Raw genomic sequence first — 17029 nt, forward strand, 5'->3', positions numbered from 1 at the left:
AAATCATTCATATCATACCCCCATTGTTCTATTCTCATATAAACGATGCGCCCTACTTTATAAAAATTTATTTTAATTGGAACTGTGAATTCTGTATGACCTGGAGATAAAATCAACACTTCTGTATCTTTGGAATACACAGCCGTTTTATTTAAGGATATATATTGTGATAAATCACTTCATCTCACCAAGTCATTCACATCAGTCAGGCTTGGATAATTTAATAATTTGTAATCATTTTTCGAATTAATATTTTTTGTTATACTATATTTCTGTCGTTCAGCCAATGCCTTTGTGTAATAATTTGATAAATCAATATCCACTTCTTGGGATACACCAATGATAGAACCATCTTTACCAACATGTCATTTATATTAGATTAAAAATAATGTCATTAAAAATATATTTTTGTTGAGTTGAAATAACACATATTGACATAATTGACCACAACACTTGGAATTTAATTATTGGACTTGAAATGTTTGATAAACACCATTCTGTAAGAATTTTATGACTTCAACAGGTGGTGGAAGACCAAAACTATCAAAATAATATTTATCTTGACGATTAAAAATACAAACCCAATGAGAACCGTTCCCATTATTATATTCAATAGTGGGGTGGCTAAGCCCAAATATTCAAAAGAATTGTGCATTTTGTGATACAAGCACCAAATTTGGCACAAATGTACATTAATATGTTGCGAACATTTTCAGATATTGGGCCACTTGAAATTCTCTCTTTATGTCCGCCATATTGGATTTCAAAATGGCCGCCACTTGAAATCTACATTTACTATTATCTCTGGCCGTAATGCAGCTATTGACTTGATTCTGGTATCTAAATGTATGTTTTTGGGGGCACGGAATCCAATGGTACCATTTTCAACTTAATATTATCTATCACAGTCTGTTATATAATTTTATTTGGAAATTATCGAGGCAAATATTGGATTCAACACAATACTTTGAAAAGAATGTCTTAGTTCTGTAAATGTAAATAAAAAAACTACACTAAATCACTAGTAACAACTCAGACAAGCTCATATATACTGGCAGTCTAAAATATAAATTCACATCAAGTGACTGCAGCAGCACTGTACATCCTGCAACACCGTGCCGACAACCACTACTGTCTGGGAGAAACCAGGGATGCAGAGGACCTTTCGGAGTTTGAAGACTGGTGTTGCCAGAAAGGAGAAGACATCCCCCAGTTTCACTACTGGGCAACCGTGCTGGAACTAGAACTGTTGGTTCTCGTGCATGTGCGTTCTCTCAGGCAGGGATTGTTAATGATGTACCTCGATGCTCTGACAGAGCTGGTCCCCTGGTTCCATGCACTGGATCACACCCACTATGCTCGTTGGATACCAGTGCACCTGAAGGACATGGCTGAACTCACCATTCAGGGAAAGCCTGAAAATTCCCCTGAAAATTTCCCTGAAAATTCAGGGAAAGCCACTTCACCGTTCAGAAAACACAGAGGGTGTTCTCTTCAATCCCGATTGACCAGGCACATGAGCAGAATAATGCCTGCATCAAAGGAGACGGTGGAGCAGTTGGGCTCACTGAAAACCCGAGTGCCCTACGTCGTTGGATGGTTGCGGGACCAGAAGTTGCCAGGGTGATCGAAGAATTCCAGGATGGGAACCAACACTGGAGACGGCAAATAGCAGACACACGTCATCGTGATCAGACGCCAAGTGTACATGCCTCATTTGTGAAAGATGTTCGCTCTCTCGTCGGTGTCATAGAGGAGATGGGCAACCCATTTGAGGAGGAGAGTCAGGATGTGGTCAAACTGGACACAAAGGAGATCGCAGATCCTGCTGCTGTGGAGACCGTGATGAATGCCAAGAGGATTGGCCAAGAGCATTTCGAGGCTTTCACCAGAGAGTGTCTGTTGGACAGAACAAAGGCAGTGGATGCACCCATTCCTCGTAACAAGCTGAAGGTGTTCAGCACTTCCACTCCAAGAAGCCAGAGCATAGGTCAGCAACAGCTCGCCTCCATCAAGAATGACCGTGAACTCTTCGCACGCCTGTACATTGGCTGCCAGACGTGGGATGGAAACCTTGAGGAGTTCTTTTGTCACAAGAATCAGGCATGTCCTCCTGCATTGTCTGATGGTGGAAGCCTCTGCACTGGTACCAAGAGTGATCTCCTCACATGCTTGGAAGAAGTCTCCGATGCAAAGACAGAGACTCCTGTCACGACCTGTATTGTGCTTGATGGAGCAGCCATCGTCCAGATGCTGAAGCCGGCTGCATCAAAGACCTTTGAAGAGTATGCACAACAGATCTTCATCCCAAATATGTCCACGAAGCTGCAAACAGTGTCACGCCTGGATCTGGTCTGGGATACTTACCTTGCTGATTCACTGAACGGTAGTACACGTGCAAAGTGGGGACAAGGTGTGCGGAGACGTGTGGTGGCTGCCGCAGCCATACCAGGAAACTGGCAGAACTTCCTACGAGTGGACAGCAACAAGACCGAGCTGTTCAGGTTCCTCTCAGCAGCTCTCATGGAATGGTTTGACCAGGAGGACAAGCAACTCGTCATTACTGATGGAGAGGCAGTGCTCAGCAAGCCATGACTGCCAGATCTGACCTCACTCACCCCATGTAACCATGAAGAAGCTGACAGTCGGATGATGCTGCATGCATCTCACGCAGTCCAGCATGGGCACCATGACGATGAGTCAACAACATACATGTACTTGTGGCAATGCTGAACTTGTTAACATGACACTGTTTATGTACATGTATCTTCAGTACCGGTATATACTTAGCCTCAGATACCAGTACACCTAGCCTCAAATACTAGACCATGTAGCATGTCAGTATTATACCTAAGACATTTAGAGAACTAAGACATTCTTTTCAAAGTATTGTGTTGAATCCAATATTTGCCTCGATAATTTCCAAAGAAAATTATACAACAGTCTGTGATAGATAATATTAAGTTGAAAATGGTACCATTGGATTCCTTGCCCCAAAAAACATACATTTAGATACCAGAATCAAGTCAATAGTTGCATTACATCCAGAGATAATAGCAAATGTTGATTTCAAGTGGTGGCCATTTTGAAATCCAATATGGCGGACATAAAGAGAGAATTTCAAGTGGCCCAATATCTGAAAATGTTCGCAACATATTAATGTACATTTGTGCCAAATTTGCTGCTTGGATCACATAATGCACAACAGGTTTGCTATGCTGCTACACTACAAAGTTCATAATAATATTCTTTGTACGTTTTGACCCATTTGTTAATTCATCTCTCATACAAATAACCACATTATGAATTTTTAATTTCTTACAATATTTGACAAGTTGTAAATTTGATGTTGTATTCTTTCCAAATTCTTAAACCACTCATCAATGCTCATTTATTTATTAGAAAGATATAATCCATTACCCTTTTACTTAATTTTACACCTGCTTGTGCGATAGAAGAAAGCATATCTCCAACTAACAATCTTGCTTTATCAGGCAGACTTTCAAGTTTTTCAGCAAAATCTACAATTACACCACTTCCACTAATTTGTTTCTCCAACTCTTTGTTTTGTCTTTCCAATTATTTTTGAGCCCATAGTTGAGCCTTCCTTTCGTTGGCAGTTTTCACCGCTGTTGAAATATCACCTGTCAATGCTACAACCGCACTTAAACCAGCAATAAAGGAATTAGAAATGGGAGAAATCCCCCACTCATCTCTCTTATTGAATATTTTTTCAACATTGGTTTTGTCATTTTAATTTTAAGTGAACCAGTATCGTTCAAGATTTTCACCTGTTCTCTTGTGAGCAAAACATCAATTCTTACTGCCCCTTTTCTCTGAATTGTATTAACGTTAATCGTACAAGGCTTTTGATTTTGAACACAAGATGATAATTTATGAAGATTGATTTGACAAACATATACCCCAGTTGGTACTTTGCCACTCATTTATTTAACAAAAAATTACGTGAGACTAATCATAACACCGTTATCTGTATTAATCTGTAATTCTGTTTCTTCCAAAAGCAAACAATATGTATCAACTTCTTCACTCTCTCCTCTTTCAAGGTATAGGGAAGTATCCACTCGATTAGACTTTATAGTTTCCTTTTGAGCACTCGGATCAAACGCATAGATTGTACACAAACTTTTAAATGCTGTCATATCCAAAATAGGTTCTTTATTTCCATTACTTTCACACACCTTTTGGTAAGACTTGGATGCTTCAGCAAAATCATTTTGTTTCCGAATTAATTTCCAATCTATCTCGTGGATAAAATGTTCCATCGAGAGAAACACGAAGTTGTTTCACCTGAACATTATCACTCAATGCATTATTCTTATCTGTAGCAGTACCACCATCTGGTTTTTAAAAAATGATCCACAGATATCGTGGCTTTCCTTCCAGAACACCCAAATTCCACGTGTAAGTGGTTTGGTTTAGTTTACCGTGTTGACATCTTCGTTTGAGGTATTATACCTCAAAGTGAGGTCAGTGGTTTCTTTGAGTTGAGTCTTCTGTTCAACATCTCTTCTGTTTTAAGATTAGGAGTATATTCACGAATATACCAACTCACTTCATCAATTACAAATTTATTCTGGGCACCAAAAGCGCTTCCAACACCAAAAAGTGATCTATTTTCATTATCATTTCTTTGTAGTTGAAATCTAATTTTAAGGCCATACAGAAGTTTATCATGATCACAAAATCCAAATATACCTTTAAGAGGAACTGCCACAGTAAAACTATTAACTGCTTTTGTATCATCATTATACATTCCTTTCCTTTGAGTATATCCAGGGTCTGTGTTTGTTCCCATTGACTGACATATCAGGAATAAAACCTTCAACAGCCCCCTTTCCCATTCTATCACTGATTGAATATAGTGTAAATTTCAGATACAGCAGAGACATAATCAACCATTTCAACTTGTTGTGTTCCAATGTATAAACGCACACTATCAAACATTTTCCAGAAGAAATCATTTACGAGTGTAGCGTTTGTGTTATTCCCAGCCTCAGTGAATTTAAATTTACACAACAAGAAACTTTCAGATAGATTCAAATAAGTTTGTTGATTATTTATTTCAAAACTTTTTGTACCATTTGCATTCCAGTCTGTTCCAGTTATTGCATTTATTTTGAAGTCATCTTCTTTTTAGTGGAGTTTAAGATGATAATAGTATCATCCAAATCATAGATACTCTCAATTGCTTCCATACTTGTATTTATTTAGGAAAAAAGATGTAAAAACTTTTGAAACCCTGACCCAAGTATTTGAAGTATTTTCTGTCGTTCTTGGGGAGACAACTGAGTTTTGCCTTTCTTAATTTCTTTTATTGCTTGTAATTTATGAGATTCCTTTTGGGCATCATTTATACTCTTTATAGCACCTGCTACATTTCCCACAGCAGAAGCAGTTGAACCAATTTGGTCTTTATGTTAAAGAATAGTTGAACTGATACCCATTAGAGTATCAATTATCCCATCTCCTCTAAATTGATGTCCGACACCCCTTTGTCTCTTCGGTTTATAGTATCCTCTACCAAGTTACATACCTTCAGCCTTGTAGTATGGGGAAAGGAACATCCGATCCCCTATAATTATTTTATATTTTCCCAACTCGTGTTTCCTCACAATAACCATTGTATTTATTTATTGGAAAACTTCACGTAGGTGAATTCTGATGGATATAACTTCTCCATTAAAAGAAATCAGACAATTATCTTGGTCGGTTATCCTAAAATTTACTCTGTGTATGGTTTTTCCTGACACGGGGAGATAAACCAAATTTTTGGGTTCATATTGAATTTATAACCAATTGGGGTTGAGTATGCGCTGAATCAAAATATTGTATTTGTTCTTATTCCATCATTATATGCACCATCAATCAAATCACAGTGAATTAATACCGAATTTCTTCCTGAGGATATTTGAATGACATTATCACTGTAAAACATCCCATTAGTTTCAATCTTTTTTGAGGAGAAACCCAATAACTCTCTAAATGAATTATCAATTGTGAAATCAACCTTGTAGTTCTTTTTAAGTTTAATCGTTGATTTTGAAGTATGTTTTTGAATATCTATAACAATATTTTTTGGTTCATCACCCTGTTCTTTCATAATACGAGCAATTTCGGAAGATATTTGAGAAATCTCATATGCTCCGGGTGAGACTGTTATCGTTTTGTATCCACTTCCCGGATTATAACTAAACTTGTCATTTTTTCTCAGTTATATTAAATAAGGTATTATAAGTTTCCATTGACAATTAAGATGCCTCATATTCTTTTGTTGGGTCAAGTTGTAGTAGGTATGGAAATGAAGATGTGTGGTCACTTGTTGTGAAATTGAAACTAAGGATTGTGCTTCTCATCTTATTTAATATGAGATAAAATGTCTTTATATTGGTATTTATTAATTATTTTCATGTTCATCAACTGGTCTAAAATGGCTGATGCTTCATGAAAACAATTGTTAATTCCAGCCTTCTTACTACCGAACAACAATAACAGTCTATTAACTAATTGTGATGGGTCATTTGGAAAAAAAAAAACACCTGAACCAAGGATACTTAAAGCCTGAATAATGTGTTTCTCCTTCTCATTATTCTTTTTTTTTGCCAGAAAGACTAACCCTATAATTAACAGAGTCCAGCAGATAAATACATAATCTATCATCATTATTTTTCTTATCCAATGGTTTATCAAAATACTTTGATTCATCCTTCACAGTTGAAGCTTGTCTTCCATCTTTTGTGAGAAGAAACATTGATCTCGGAGTTAGTTTAACAGGAGGTTGAGCAGAACTCAAGAACCTTAATTCATCATTGAATATCAATACCTTTTCTTGAACAAGATGAAATATTATATACATATATTATATATATATATATATATATATATATATATATAATATAGATATAGATATATATATATATATATATATATATATATATATATATATATATATATATATATATATATATATATATATATATATATATATATATATATATCATCATCATTCAGGTCATTCTCATCATGTACTACACTCTACAACATATCCTGTATTTCCTCGAATGAAACCCCTGGGCATTTATTGTTTCAACCATCTCCTTATTTGGAAAAGTGCTTATTGGTGGGAACAAACATCCTCTTGGTCTGGTGGTTTATAAGTTTTTGCATCTTTCGCGAACTTCCTTTTTTCTTCACACAATGCAGTCATTTATAATATTCGCATACTTATGCATTCCACATTACATTTACTCAATGGAGTCATCCCGATCATACATTGGCTGATTAGTCATGGCACTTTCAATAGACGGAGCACAAAACTCGGCTCAACGAGCAGAGTGCATCTCGTGTTTTGATTTACATTCGGCTAGCCATCCCTTCCTGTTGCTTTGTTGATGGGTTTCATCAAAATACAGCAAGTAGCAATTTAGAAACATTGCATGTCTATCCGTGAGTGTCAATGAGGATCTAAAATGAAGTAAAATGTGTGAAAAAGGGTCTTTCATAGTACGTAATTGGTGTTGTTGTGGCTATAGTGGTTGTTATTTGTATGCTTCTTTCACATACTTTGATATATTTTTGTTTTACTTCAAAAAGTATTACTATACGGTATATAATTTTGAGTGCTCCTTCCAAGTCCATCATGCTTTGTTCTGAATGGTTCACGGTGTCATCGAGTAATCAAAATGGTTCCGTTGAAAGCACTGCATTCAGCTCAAAATCATGCTTCTTCTTCTTCTTCTTCAATGATGAAGACTGGCTTTTAAAATGGGCATCTTTACGTTTAAATGGACACTATTTTTTGTTCCATGTAAATCGATTATTGGCTTTCCAACCAAGTAAGTCCATTATTAGGTTTCCAACAGTGGCATTTTTATTATTCTACATCAGCAGGAACCCTTTAGGATATGGCGTGATGGACAGACAGACAGACAGATAGATGCTTATCCTCTCAGTAATAGATACACCATATTACAAAGGTATAGATTGTTTGTCAGTGATTTTATTTATTTATTTATATATAATTTTAATATTTTTAAATTAATATTTAATTTATATGTTTATTGGAATGGGGAAGGGGGGGTGTTTATTGGAGGAAGTAAGGTATTTCGCCACCTGTACAACATAAATGTCATGATGGTGAAAGTTCCCTTCACGTGTTGTTAAAGTTTTGTAAAAAAAAAAATTCTTAGCTCCTCCACCGAAGATGGGCAGAGATTATGTTTTCATCCTTGTTTGCCTGTTTGCCTGCCTGTTTGTCTATCTGTCTATCTGTCTATCTGGCTGTGAGCATGATATCTCAAAATGTTATGGATGGATTCTTTCGAAACTTGGTGGACAGATGTGATGAGGACAATTTTTTTTTCAATTTTGGTGAAGATCGGATCTGGATATGGATAACAGAATTTTTAAAATGTGATTCTTTTCCATTGAGAGGTATGACCACAAACAATATACAAGGAAATCAGACACAGGTGGAGGCCATTCAGCCCATCATGCCTGCATGACATCAACACCATACTAATTTATGAACACAAGATCCAAAGAAGAAAATACAATTTCTTCATTTGTTTAATAGTGTTTTTGTGGGATTTTGTATTTATTTATTTATTTATTTATTTTGGGTTTTTGTATTTTTTTTTCCTCCTCAGAGGAGAGCGCATGGGTTTAGTTGAAAACACAAAACATCAACCACACAACACCCCTTCATGAGAACCCTACCAACAGCACGCCGTACACATGCACACAATCACCCGTCAATGCTCAAACTACCTAAAATTCTTATGAGCATCTCCATACTCCTCTATCTCCATAACTTCCAGGTACCTATCTAATTCTAATTTAAACTTATCTACTTTTTCTGCTGCCACTACCTTTCCAGGGAGGCCATTCCATGCATTAACTACTCTCTCAGTAAAAGACCCCTACCTTACTACAATCTTAACTCTCCTCTTCTTGGCCCCTGGTCCTATCACTGTCTACTCTGTTGAATAATTCATCTGCACTTATTTTATCAATACCTTTCATTATCTTAAATATCTCTATCATATCACCTCATAACCACCTCCTTTCTAGTGCATAAAGCACAATATATGAAAAAGTTATTGAAGGATTTGGACGAAACTTGGTGGACAGGTTGGGTGTGTAACAAGGATACATTTTTTCGATTCTGGTGACGATCCGGATCCAGATCTGGATACGAGAATTTTGAAAAATGATTCTTCATAATTGAGAGATGTTGCCAAAATCGTTATATAGCATGATATTTGAAGGAGTTGTGAACGGATTATAACAAAACTAGATGGATGAGTTGGGTTGGTGAGAAGAACATGTCCATCGGTGGATACAAACCGGAAACTGATCAGCCTGGTGGAGGTGTGCGCTCTACGGATTGCGTTCTAGTTTATTAATGAAGTTAGCTTGCCAAGTGGCTAAGTTAGTCCAGCAGCCATTTCTCATATGAGACCAAATAAGGAAATTCGTTCAACACCCCCTACAGAAAAGGTTTGACTTGACAGGGTGGTAGAATAGACCCTATAGAGCACCTCCAGGTAGTATGTGGTTTCAAATTATGGTATCATTAAAATTCTACAGGCCATTATACATACCAAGGGTACTTACCAAGAGGGTCACTGTGGGCTAGCAAAATTTAGAGGTCGGGGTAACATAAACGTGAATATCTTTGTCTAGACTCAACCAATTTTCAACATTGAGGTATCATTGGCTTCCTATTATAATTCGCTATCAGAGTATGTACAGTTATTTGAAAATGACCTTTGCCATGGCATCACCAAAGCTAAAATATCACACTAATTCAAACTTTCTGACATTTTAAATTGTGTTCTCATATGAAGGTGAACGGTGTTTCTCAATTACTACTGGTATGTATACATTTTGGAAATCGAATGCTTAAGAAAGTATTGTTCTGCATAAATTCATATACATACAGAGGCATGCATAAAGAAAACTGCAACTGTTATTTTTAGCGTTCGTCTTTTACTAGTGTATAGCAACACGGAAGCACATACATCAGAGCCGAGCATAATAGTTGTCTTTGGCAACACGGAAGTACATTAGTGAGAGCGAATCATAATAGTTGTGCATGGTTGCACGGAAGCACATTCGTCAGAGCGCTTTGTAATATTTGTGTCTGGCAACAAGGAATCACATTCGCCATGGAAGCATGAAGATGTCATCTTTTGTAACTTTTAGTCTGCGTCTTCTTCACCATTGTATTCAAAGATTGTTCTTGGATTCTCACAAGTTTCTTCGGCCAAACATGCACACGCTTCTGTGCATGGCATGTGGTTGGTTCTGCATGTGCAGTCGGCTCAACGACATAGAGACTTCTTGCAGTGACAGACGGTCAGCTCCGGAATACCCCATGGTGCTGGATCTTTGGTCATGAGCACAGGCTGCAGGGCACCATCCTGAATTTTCCAGCCATGTCCAGCTGCTGGTGGAAGGCTCTGTGTAGGCTCCAACGCTTTCTTCCATACATAGGCCTGGTAATTTCCTCGCTTCATATGTTGCTGTAAGCTGTCGAATGTAGGGGGGAGATTTTCATTTCTTTGTCCCTTTTGACAGAACTGCCAGTATCTCACATTGTTCACTTTCCTCCCAGCCCCCTTGGTTGTTGAGTACATTGTACATATGAAGGCTTCGCATGCTTCTGAAGTGCTGTTGCTGAGCTCGGGTTCTTCTCCAAGCTGTCCCAGACTGGTCTGATGCTCTTTACTATCAAGTAAGACATTGAAACCCTTTTTCTTGCCGAGTCCTGACAGTGCACTGTTTGAATCGCACCCAGTGAGTGCGTGGAAGCCGAGTAAAGCATTACGCAGCTCAGGTCCTAGTTTGTGTGCCAAGCTGTGGATAGGAATATACCTAGCTTTATCCTTGATTCCAGTCCGAAACCACAGCTCCCGACACTGGAGTTTTCTGTAGTGTGTGGTGCAGAGGACAGCCACATCTGTGTCAGGTGATTGAATCACAATCCTATTGTGATAATGAGAGGCATGTTTTGCATGTAGCAATATCCGTGTGTCTGCCTCTTTATGATCTGACTTGAGGGGAACCAGTTCTTCGCAGTGCCCTCTGATGACTAGCACAGACTTCTGCGTGTTCTTGAAACCACCACCGATGACTAGGTGTTGACCATCAAGCAGAGTGTCTACCCCCATGTGGCACCATGTGTCTGCCAAGAAGGCACACAAGTTGACTTTGTTTTCTACATTTCCAGTGTATTTGATCCACTGCTTTGGAATAGGAGTGGCTGGCCCTTGGAATGTCACCTCTAAGGCTGCAGATGTTCCTCGTTTCTCTCGCTCCCCAGCTTTGATTGAGAGGCTGGAGTACCGGTCGAAGACAACATCAACCCGCTGACAACCATTCCGACGTAGAGGGGCAGTAACCAGGCTGTAATACTTGAATGCCATTTCACCGAAGTTTGCAGCACCAACGGACTTTGTCATCTGTACCAGCGCCATTGCATCGACGATGTGGGCCGTAGACATCTGGCTGGCTTTGACTTGTGGCAGTTTTGGATGGACATCTACCTTCTTCCCTAACTCAGCAATGAGTACGCTCTTGTTGGTCTTCCTCAAGCTGCCATTGTAATGGGCCAGGGATAATGGCACTGTTGATAACTCGTAGCTGAGGAGTTCTCTCAGATTGATGTCCCTTGACTTTCCAGTGATCAGAAGGCAGCCAAAGAGTTCACGGTCAGCACTAAGAGTGATAACTTTCTCATCAATTAGCTTCACTGTTTTCTTCTTGCTTAGTGTGGCAAATGTTTTGATCTTCAGGTTTGGCAGGGAATCCCAAAATGTCACTTCATTGGTATTCAGTCTCTGTTCAACAAATGTTGACATTTGAACTGTGCCGATCTGGTAGGAGTTAACCATGCGTGTAGCAGCATGTAGGGGCATCCTGATACCTGTGGCAATGTTAATCAGTGACGAAATTCCATCATCAACGTTGTCTAGGGAGAAGGGATCGGTCATAAGCTCTGACGTGATGACGGTCAGCAGCTTCTGAACATCACTTTCATCTCTCTCCACCCTCTTTGGTGCTGCTTCTCTGTGGGTACCAACACGATCTGAGTCCTGGATGGCACACATCTCCTTCATTGCGGTTGTGATGGCTGCTCGTTCATGACATGTCAGGAACCATCATTCTAGAGCTCCTGCTTTCTGACTGATCCCTATGATTCCACCTTTTGTCTTGCTGTCACGGTTGATGGACTGCTCTAGGGCCATGTCAGTCCACACTTGAGCAAAAGGTTGAGGCGATCGACTGATGGCATGATTGCCAGACATGAACTCTTCATTGATGGCAGGATGGGTCTCAGGCAGCTGGTTCATGTCCCCTAAATTTTGCTTGCCCACAGTGACCCTCTTGGTAAGTACCCTTTGTATGTATAATGGCCTGTAGAATTTTAATGATACCACAATTTGAAACCACATACTACCTGGAGGTGTTCTATAGGGTTTATTCTACCACTCTGTCAAGTCAAACCTTTTCTGTAGGGAGTGTTGAACGATTTCATTTTTTTCAGGTCCTTGCTCCTGGACTATGTAAAATTAGAATTGCTACACAGTCCAATTATCATTTTATTTCCTATTTTAAAGTTGTTTTTCTGCTTGGTGTATTTATAAAAATTTTTTATTGAGTTTATGTTGTTGCGAATTGCTATTTATTAAGAAACAAAAGTTTTGAAATTAGTGTTGAATTGCAGGGTTTTTTTTTCTAGTTTGTACACCACACCTAGTTTGTACGTGTGACTTCACATCTCCCTGATGTACTCACAGCAGGGGCGTGGGGGTTGTATTGCATCGTGGTGTCTCCATCCTCTAAAGGGACTTTATTTAAGGCGGTTACCACGCATTGCATCGTGTTGTGTCCATCCTCCAAAGGGACGTTTTTAAAAGTGGTTTCTCCATTGCGCAATCTCGACGATGTTTCTCATACATTCGATTCCTCATATATGGATGCATGTGCTCACTTTGCCTCATGAGAACCCCTGCCTTGTTACCTTCGCATTCTGCGAAAGGTTATGTTTTGGTCGGCGTGTATTTATTTATTTATTTATTTATTTATTTATTTATTTATTTATTTATTTGTAATCTTGTGATTCGTATAACTCAAAAAGTATTAAACCGAATTGCATGAAATTTGGTGGGATGATTGGTTATTAGCCAGGAAGCATTCGATTAGATTTTGGGATCGTTCGGGTCAAAGGTCAAGGTCAAGGTCACGAAAAGATCAAAATCGTCTTTTTACGATAACACGGTCAATTTTTATTCAATTTGCATGCAACTAACGCCAAAATGTTCAGAATTCAATGCCTCATCTTGTGATATGCAATATGACACAATGACGCCCATACTCTTGTTACCGGTTAGGGGTCAAATTTCAGGGGGGTCACGACCTTGAAAACGAGATTACCTTCTCTTGTTGAAACGTTGTATTCACCGAGCTTGCGAGTGAAGACTCGCCAAAACGACGTGAGTTGATTGTTGTTTAGTCCGTAGCCCCCGAAAGTTGGGGGGGGGTCATGACATTATAGATATGTGGTTTGTGTCATAAGACCATTCATATGAAACCAGTTCCCCACACTCATACCAAGAACAAAAAAAGTAGTGGCGGCAAAGGTATGCGCTCTATGAGTGCCCGTTCTAGTTTAAAACTGCCTTTGTGGCCCCATAAAATGAAGTCTCCAAAGTGAGTTGGCATCTGATCAAACATGAGTCGTATGTTTCGTTTTATACTGTACATCCATGGTCTTGGTAAATGTTAAAACGGTAACGAAGAAAAATATGAATAGCATGAAGATGAAGTTAACAGAGTTTGGGTATTATATGTGTGGACTGTTGCACTTCTACAACCCAATCCAACCCCACCCCCCCCCACTTAACTTAAACTCTTTACTTAATCTTCTCTTCTCTTCTCGTCTCGTCTCGTCTCTTCTCTTCTCGCGGCTCGTTCCTCTGTCTTCACCGCTCTTCCTTTCCGTATAACCTCTATCTCCTCACCTTCCCCACGGTCTCTCTGTCTCTGTCTCTATCTCTCTCTCTCTCTCTCTCTCTCTCTCTCTCTCTCTCTCTCTCTCTCTCTCTCTCTCTCTCTCTCTCTCTCTCTCTCTCTCTCTCTCTCTCTCTCTCTCTCTCTCTCTCTCTCTCTCTCTCTCTCTCTCTCTCTCTCTCTCTCTCTCTCTCTCTCTCTCTCTCTCTCTCTCTCTCTCTCTCTCTCTCTCTCTCTCTCTCTCTCTCTCTCTCTCTCTCTCTCTCTCTCTCTCTCTCTCTCTCTCTCTCTCTCTCTCTCTCTCTCTCTCTCTCTCTCTCTCTCTCTCTCTCTCTCTCTCTCTCTCTCTCTCTCTCTCTCTCTCTCTCTCTCTCTCTCTCTCTCTCTCTCTCTCTCTCTCTCTCTCTCTCTCTCTCTCTCTCTCTCTCTCTCTCTCTCTCTCTCTCTCTCTCTCTCTCTCTCTCTCTCTCTCTCTCTCTCTCTCTCTCTCTCTCTCTCTCTCTCTCTCTCTCTCTCTCTCTCTCTCTCTCTCTCTCTCTCTCTCTCTCTCTCTCTCTCTCTCTCTCTCTCTCTCTCTCTCTCTCTCTCTCTCTCTCTCTCTCTCTCTCTCTCTCTCTCTCTCTCTCTCTCTCTCTCTCTCTCTCTCACACCCTCCCATCCCATGTCACCCTCCCCTCCATATCATGTTCCTTCCCTTTACCCTCCTCCAGTGCTGAAGGTGAGATGCAAATCGCCAAATATTTGTTTTTGTTTCGAGTCTCCACCGCGTGCGCTGTGTCTGACAAACCCAGAACGTGCACAGCTGCGGCCTCTGTGCGGAAACGTAAATGAGCTTCAAAGCAATCCATGCATTTATAATAGATGATCAATGTGGGTAAATTAACCACAATCAGTCATCCAACCCAACTCGCTCTGCAACTCTCGAACATCCCTCCTCTGGCTCAGTCAACTCGATCACGTGGGCGTCTCTAAACAAGGCTCACAAAACTACTAAAGGGGTATTTTATCACTTTAATCGGACTCGGTGGTATAATGGATGGAGTTTCCACTCTGGAAGGTCGGTGGTTCAAATTCCGGATGAGTCGTAACAAAGACTTTTTTAGATCTTCGTGGAGGATCTCTAAGTCTTACTCATGTTGTTGTTCTTGTGGACTTTTTTGTTTCACAGCCTACAGTTTTCATCAAAACTTCCTGAAACTTGGCATATATATGTAAAAATACCCTGCACAGACAGTAACCATCTCCAATTTTGTAAATTCCTCCTAGAAAAAAGTTATGACGTCAAAATATCTCCGCTAATGGAAATCGCCTAAAAATTTATCTCCGAAACTAGGCAAGCTTTTTGAATTCGGTTTGCGGGAATCAAACAGGGCATTAGCAGAGATGAATTACCACACAAATGATACATCACTATGACGTCATATCCATTTTTATGACGTCATTCCTATTTTTTGACATTTTTGTTTCACAACCCAGAGTTTTCATCGGATCTTCGTGAAACTTGCCATGTATATGCAGAAAGCCCACGCGCAGGCAGTAACCATCTCCGATTTTGGAAATTCTTCCTAGAAAAAAGTTAACGTCATAATATCGCCGCAAATGGAAATCGCCTATACCATTATCTCCGAAACTAGTTTGTTTCACATCCTACAGTTTTCATCGAAACTTCCTGAAACTTGGCGTATATATGTAAAAATACCCTGCACAGACAGTAACCATCTCTGATTTTGAAAATTCCTCCTAGAAAAAAAGTTATGACGTCAAAATATCTCCGCTAATGGAAATCGCCTAAAAATTTATCTCCGAAACTAGGCAAGCTTTTTGAATTCGGTTTGCGGGAATCAAACAGGGCATTAGCAGAGATGAATTACCACACAAATGATACATCACTATGACGTCATATCCATTTTTATGACGTCATTCCTATTTTTTGACATTTTTTGTTTCACAACCCAGAGTTTTCATCGGATCTTCGTGAAACTTGCCATGTATATGCAGAGAGCCCACGTGCAGGCAGTAACCATCTCCGATTTTGGAAATTCTTTCTAGAAAAAGTTGACGTCATAATATCGCCGCTAATGGCAATCGCCTATACCATTATCTCCGAAACCAGGCAAGCTGTTTGAATTTTGTTTGTGGGAATCAAGCCGGGCATTAGCACAGATAATTTATCGCAAACCTGATACATCACAATGACTTCATATTCGTTTTATGACGTCATCATTAAGAGGACGGGGATCTTAGCTCATTCGAGCTTGTTTTAAATGGTACGTTGCTGTTTCCTTGCTTGAAACTCAGCATTTAAAAGTATAGAGTACAGACAAACAACCATACCTTGGTAATCATAGTTCAGGCTTTGATGGGCCGAATGGCCTCTGTGTTTAATTTAGGTTAAAAAAATTTTTTAGGCCATTTGTTGATAAATTAATGTTATTTTGAAAGTGGCTTCTTGGGATGATGTCTATCCTCAAAAGGAATAATCTTTACCAAGTTGTAGGACTTTCTTTTTACATTATCACAGGAGAGCTATGCTTGGTGTTGGCTTAGTGGTGAGGGTGGTGGGCTTCGGATGTTAGGATCCTGAGTTCAAATCCCCCTTTGCTGTTGAATTAATACCAGGTGGGGTTGACTCTGCCGGTTCTCCTTCCGAGGTCGACAAAATGAGTGCCAGCTTGCTGGTATCCTCTGTCGTAGTGGCGACCCATGCAGGATTGTGCCCAATAGCCAAGGAGACTGCTAAATCAGCACCAACGCTCTGCACAGAGTATGGTCCCGATGGATGGATAGCAGAGCTGCTGCTTTGCACATCTCACATACATGGACATGAAGACGAATACATGAGACACAACACAGAACTGTTAGATGAGACAAACACAGCCAGTGAGTTTGGGGGAAGAGCCGTCACTTCATAGGGCACTCTGGGTACCAGCGACTTCACGACAATAGCCCCTCCTTTCTCACCGTACTCAGCGGGGCATTTCCTAAGGAG

Source organism: Eptatretus burgeri, chromosome 16 (genome assembly GCF_056783735.1).
Source record: "Eptatretus burgeri isolate ZD-2024b chromosome 16, Ebu_testis_v1, whole genome shotgun sequence".
NCBI classification, from domain to species: Eukaryota; Metazoa; Chordata; class Myxini; order Myxiniformes; family Myxinidae; genus Eptatretus; species Eptatretus burgeri.